Source organism: Grammomys surdaster, unplaced genomic scaffold, assembly GCF_004785775.1.
Source record: "Grammomys surdaster isolate TR1022 unplaced genomic scaffold, NIH_TR_1.0 514, whole genome shotgun sequence".
Lineage (NCBI taxonomy): Eukaryota > Metazoa > Chordata > Mammalia > Rodentia > Muridae > Grammomys > Grammomys surdaster.
The window spans coordinates 108634-115179 of record NW_021604933.1 but is presented as its reverse complement, the minus strand read 5'-3'; positions in this window follow the sequence as shown (position 1 = coordinate 115179).

The window sequence follows — 6546 nt, the reverse complement described above, 5'->3', positions numbered from 1 at the left end:
CCCTAGGGTCCTGTTCTCGAACATTACCTGGACATATTCTTGGGGACATGTGTCAACCACGCTTCCCCATCTGCAAAAAAACACGCCATTTTGAATCCACAAAACGACGCCCAAAGTATCTTTTGATCTTTGTGACAATCTTCTCATCTAAATTTTCTCCAACCGTCTTGAGTTCCTATGGTAGAAGGAGAGCTCCCCCCACCCCCATTGTTTTTATTAAGATATTCTACCTGTCACCATCAGAGGGCGACTTTCAATAGTTTCCTGGATCTTGGGGTATAATTCCAAGTTGGTACCTTGTGTCATTTCTTTCCTCTTCTAGTAAAACTCCCTGGAATCCATTCCCACCACAAACATCTCACAGCCAGAAGGCATGATAGAGATAGGATATGATTGGAAGGGTCTGACTTTTAGGTGTTCAAGGACTAGCAAGAAGTCGATGATTGGCCTGGGGAGATGAGTCAGTCAGTAAATGCTTGCAAAGTAAATATAAGAACCTGAGTTCCATTCTCAGTACCCATATAAAAAAAGAAGACACAAAACCGGGAGGATAGGAAGGCGGGGTGGATCTAGAAGTTGGGGGAGGGGCTGAGTACAACCATAGTACATCGTACAAATTTTTCTATGAACTAATAAAAATGAGAATTTAATTAATTAATCAATTAAGTGGGGTAACTAGATAAAGTAACACATGATCCACATACATACAAACCCCTCATGCACAACCAAATAAAAATAAAATGGTTAAATAAAAATTTCTTGAAAGAAATAAGAACCCCTAATTGGCAAGAGTGGCTGACATGATTGGGGATTAGCAAGAGATGAAGGTTAGGAAGGTTAGCAGGGAGAATCAGAGAATTTTTATGAACCAGCAGGCCTAGAGTGTATGCTCAGCAGTTAAGAGCATCTGTAGCTCTTGCAGAGGACCTGGGTTCGAGCCTTAGCACCCACATCATCTGTAACTCTAGTTCCAAGGGGAATCCAATTCACTCTTCTGGTCTCCACAGGCACTGCACACACACATGGTACACAGATGTACCTGCAGACAAAACACTTATACACATGAACAAATAAACTTTTTTTTTGAAAAATGGCAGGCAGTTTAAATTTGTTGCAAATATAATGAGATATTATGCAGGGTTTGAGCAAGAAAAGCTCATGATTCTTTTACATGGAAAAGCAATCCATAAGGGCCAGTGAGATGGCTCAGCAGGTAAGGGTGTTTGTGAGCAAATGTCGCTCACCATCTGACTTCAGTCCTGGGAACCCATGGAAGGTTAAGGATAAGCATTGAGTCCACAGGGTTGTTCTCTGACCTCCACAGGTGTGCCTGCTGAGGCATGTGCAACTCCTTTTACACACACACACAAACACACACGCACGCACGCACACACGCACGCACGCACACACACGCACATGCACACGCACACACACAGTCATTTTTAACTGATCCTTAGAAATATATTTGTTTTTGTTTTTCTGTCCTTCCATGAGGCAGGCAGAGCTGCAAATTCTGAGAAATGGTGTTTGAGATTATAGTTCAGAGATTCTGGACCCAAGGAAAATCATTCAGAAATCTATCTTACAAATGGTCTATGAGTTCTTAAAGGAAAAGAGCCAAGAAACGCATCCAGCACACCGCCCAAGCGCATCCAGCAAGCCGCACAAGCCTGCTGTTCATTTCCTACCATCGCTTCCCCTCCCCCTCTCCCTTCTACAGAAATTCACACCCGTGAAAGCTCCAGTGTGAGAAGGAGCTGTGCTTGGCGCGGAGCGGCTGAAAAGCATCCTGAATTCAGATTCAGAACACATTTGAAGACAGGATCAGCGAGACTTGACAAAAGACCGTTTGGGTGCTTTATGTGAAAGAATGAGGAAATGAAGAATAAGTGGCAGAGCTGTCGCTAAGTGGCAGAATGAGTGGCCCTGCCACCAAGATAAGGAGCAGTATCCAAGGAATTGGGTTTGAAGGGGGAAGGGAATTAAGGATTATTTAAAACTCTTCAAGTCTGAGATGCGAGTTAGATAGCCAGGAACTCCGGTTTTTGTAACTCCTACTCAAAATCTAAGCTCAAACAGGAACGGGCTGCCGACTCGCCTTGTTCCTATATCCTTGGAACCTACAAGAGACTCTGGCACACAGTAGGTGGTGAATAAATATTTCTTGGATGACTGAGTGAACATGCGTCTGAAGCGTTTGTAGTTTGAAGTCCTGGACTACAGCCCTTGCTGAGTAGAGGCCAATTGGCAATGAAGACTATTTATCAATAACCAGAATGCTAAGAGAAATTGCAGATGATCCAACCACTTTTGCCAGAGGGAGGCTGACAAGAACTGGAAAAACAGGAAGGATTTCTCTTCTCCTTCAGTCAAGTCCCTCTTTTTGACAGAAACTAATACAAAGTTCCCTGGACAAGGAAGCCTGAAAAGTGTAGTATCTCAGAGTAGGATTTAAAAGGGGCTGGGATGGGGGGGGGGGTTTGAAGCCAAGAGACAGTAGGTAAATAACTAGCTCAAAAGAAGCAAAGAGCCCAGAAGGACAAACTGAAGTTAAACTCTGGATACAGACAGGAGAACAAAGAGGAATGGGGGCCAGAGACAGGACACAGGGCTGAGCTATACACTTCTAGACAAACTTGTAATACCTAGACGCCTCAGTCAGAAGAAAAGGAAACACAAATAGCAATATGAATTATCCTCTTAAGAGAAAGCTGAGAGGAAAGAAGAACCTTCCCCAGAAACCCTCCCCCCAGCCCCCAGCCTTCTAACTCTACCAACATGGATTCTCTCAAAGCTTTTGCCAGCAGTAAGCTTCAATATGCAGTCTGCTGTGAATATTTAAGATATGGGCATATGTATGGTAATAGTTTGGTACAATTTCGTATTACCCTGGGTGAACCGTTGTGGGCTAGCTATGTCACACAGAATCTGGAGTCATTTTGAAATGCAGGAGGAAGAGACAATACTCAGAGAGTGAGAGGATGGGGCCCTAGGTGTGGCTCTGAGGGTCAAGTGCCTGCTTTCCATAAGCATAAAGACCCCAGTTCCACCCCAAGAAAACATCTAAAATAGTTAGGTTTGATGATGTGGGTGTGTAATCCCAGCCCTGGGGAGATGGAGGCAAGCAGATCCCTGCTACTCCCTGGCAGGTCAGCCTTTCCCAGTGGGCTAGCCCCAGGCCAGCCAGAGGCCTATTCTCCAAAACACAAGGTGGACAGGAGCTGAGGAACAACTGAAGTTATCCTCCAGCCAGAACATGGCACACAAGTGGGAGGATGGGAGGAGCTGTTTTGGTTTCAGCAGCACTGAGACACTGATAAATTATTTCTTGTTGCCTAGAGTCCCCTCCTGTGAGTAGAATCAATTATGCTCCGTTGTGACACAAATGTCTCCCATTATCTGGGTAGAAATCTCTAAGATTAATAATTTTCTTTCTCCGTTAGACAGTGATCTGCACTGATCGTGTCTGTTTGCTAAAGCATTCTGTTTTACAACCGCGCCTTTGAAGCTCGCATTTAAAGGTTAAGAACAGCTACACTGGTTCCATTAAATTAGCTCAAGAAGACAAGAGCGCACTGGAAAATGGAAAGTACACACCCCCTTCCTTCTCTGTCTGCTTCCTGCCTTGGAAATTGACAAATAGGCACCTCCAGTCCCAAGGGTTTGCCATCCACTCCCCTGGACCTCTTCCTATGCACCTTGTACTTTTAGAACCCAATGTTTTCCTTTATGATTTTTTTTCTTGGTCCTTTGAGCTCTGAGAGTTCAATACAAAGCTGAACTTCAGGTCAGTATAGTACAGAGGGGGGAGAGTCTCTACTCTCAGAGAAGCAGATTTCCCCAGTTGTTAAAAAAGATAGACATACCAACATATTCCCTGGTCCTGGTGCTTGGTTTTTAGGTTTGCCACTATCATCCCACTCAATCTCAATTGTTCTCCATTTCTGCCACACTGCCTCAGCTTCCTACCATGCCATGTTGGCTATTGCTGCTGCAGGAGTCACCTCCTTGCAGAATTAAGCTTAGATAATCTTCCTCCATCCATTGCCTCTGAATAACACTAATTCTCTTCAGATGTGGTGTTGTGGTCAATGAATTTATAAGCCCAATTTCACTTTTTGCCCACAGATGGAGGCCAGGTTGCTAAGCATCCTTGCCCAATCTAAGATCCTTGCCCAATCTTCAGTTTCCTATGGGTTCTCTTCCTTCTTTCCTTCCTTCCTTCCTTCCTTCCTCCCTCCCTCCCTCCCTCCCTCCCTCCCTCCCTTCCTTTCTTCCTTCTTTCTTTCCTTCCATTCTTTCTTTCATAAAGAGGCAGCTTTCAAGAACTTTCATTTGCTGGTTCTACAGTGTCTGAATCAATGTAACACATTAAAATGTTTGCTCCCCCCCTCCCAGCCAGGATATTGCATCGAGCATTTGAGATGTTCCAGTCATGTGTCTTTTCTATACAGGCTCCAACGTAATTAATATGCTTACACATGATCATGTAAGTGCAAACTCTCTCTTGTTCTTCCTTCTAGATGTCGGCTTTGGGACTATGGCTGGGTTCTGAACTGGAAAGACCGAGCTCTCTCCAATAAAAGAAAAGCTTCACATGTTGTCTGTGGCTATTGGAAAAGGGAGAACCAAAATTGGAAATGTTTAGTTCCCAGCATCTACATCAGGCAGATCATGGCAGCCTTTAAGTCTAGCTTCAGAGAATCTGACACCCTAGCCACTTACACACACATACAAACACACACACACACACACACACAGAGAGAGAGAGAGAGAGAGAGACAGAGAGAGAGAGAGAGAGAGAGAGAGAGAGAGAGAGACAGAGAGAGACAGAGAGAGACAGACAGAGAGACAGACAGACAGAGAGAGACAGAGAGACAGAGACAGACAGAGACAGACACAGAGACAGAGATAGCGTTGATTCTGTTTATTAAGATATTGTCTCACTACATAGCCTGGCTGTCCTGGAACTCACTATGTAGACCAGGCTGACTTCGAACTCACAGAAATCTGCCTGCCTCTGCCTCCAGAGTGCTGAGATTAAAGGTGTGAGCCACCACACACAGCCACACAAAAGTTTTTTTAAAAGAAGTTGAAGTGTACAGCATCACCTCCAGGGCCTCATCATGCACACACAGATGTTTCTGGTGGATGAACTCCAGCTGGATGTGGAAAGTTTTGAAGATAAAGGGAAGAGGAGTTTTGCCTTTAGGTCTTATTAGTCATAAACATCCAAGGAGTTGTAAGAAGTGATTCTTACCCTGAGTTATGGTTGATGCAGCCCCTTATGCCTCAAAAAAGACATCAGTGACCATTCACATTATCTTTTTACCAGATGATCTCTGAGTCTTTGAGCAAACTCTGGCTCTTCCAAGAACTCAAGACTGCTAGATCCTTTTCAGTCTACCAGTTGTTCTGCCCCCACCCCGCCCCCTCTCTCTCTGGCTTTCAAGACAGGATTTCACCATGCATCCCTGGTTGTTCTGGAACTTGTTTTGTAGACCAGGCTGTCCTCAAACTCAGAGGTCGACTTGCCTCTGCCTCCTAAGTGCTGGTATCAAGGATATGCACCACCACACCGGGCCCTTGAGTTGTTCTTTAAGGCTTTGTTCATCTTTGTGAAGACAGGATCTTCTTGAGACAGGATCTCCTTTAGCGAAAGCTTATCTCAGATTTCTAATATAACTGAAAATGACTCCTTCATCTTGGAATATCCAACTTCCAAGTGCTGAGATTATAGACATGCCCCTCCATAGCTGGCCAATGTTTTCACTCTTTTATAATGTCAGGAGCAGCAGCTGAGACGCTGCCCCCAAGCCAGACGATGTCTCTTCTACTGGAGGCCATCGTCTGGTGACTATGTAGCTTCTTATTTTCTGCTTTTACTCCCAGCCCCGGCCTTTCTTCTAGGTTCTATAAAGAACCCATCTGTTTAGGATCCTCAACGAGTTTGTGTAACTCAGGGCTCTGTCCTAAGCCTTGTATCTTTTCAGCACATCAGTCTTTATCCGCATGATCTTATCTAGTCCACGGTTTCAACTAACATATACATTTGTGGCTGACTCCGAAATACGGAGTAGTATCCCCAGTGTCTTAATCCAGTATGGGTTTCTAGCAAAGTGCTGGGTAGCCATTAGCCACAGAAATTTATCTCTCGTGGTTCTAGGGTCTGAAAGTTCAAGATCAAGGTGCTGCATCTGATGGAGACCCACTTCCTAGTTTTCAGATGATATCTAAGTTCCTAGGGCAGAAGAGAGATCGATGTTTCCTGGAGCCTCCCTTACAAGAGTATCAATCACTTCCACCAAAGGCTGTGACTTTCGATACCCTCATATTGACATTAGGCTTCAACCCACGAAACTGGGAGAATGTAAAATTCTAATCTGCAGCACCAAACTCGTCTCTTTTAAGCTCTGAATTCATTTCCTTATCTTATCTTATCTTATCTTGATACTAGAGACTAAACCTGGGGTGTCTCATACATGCTAAGCAAGGGCTCTACCACCGGACTATACCAGGACCCTCAGACTCATCTTTTAGACCACT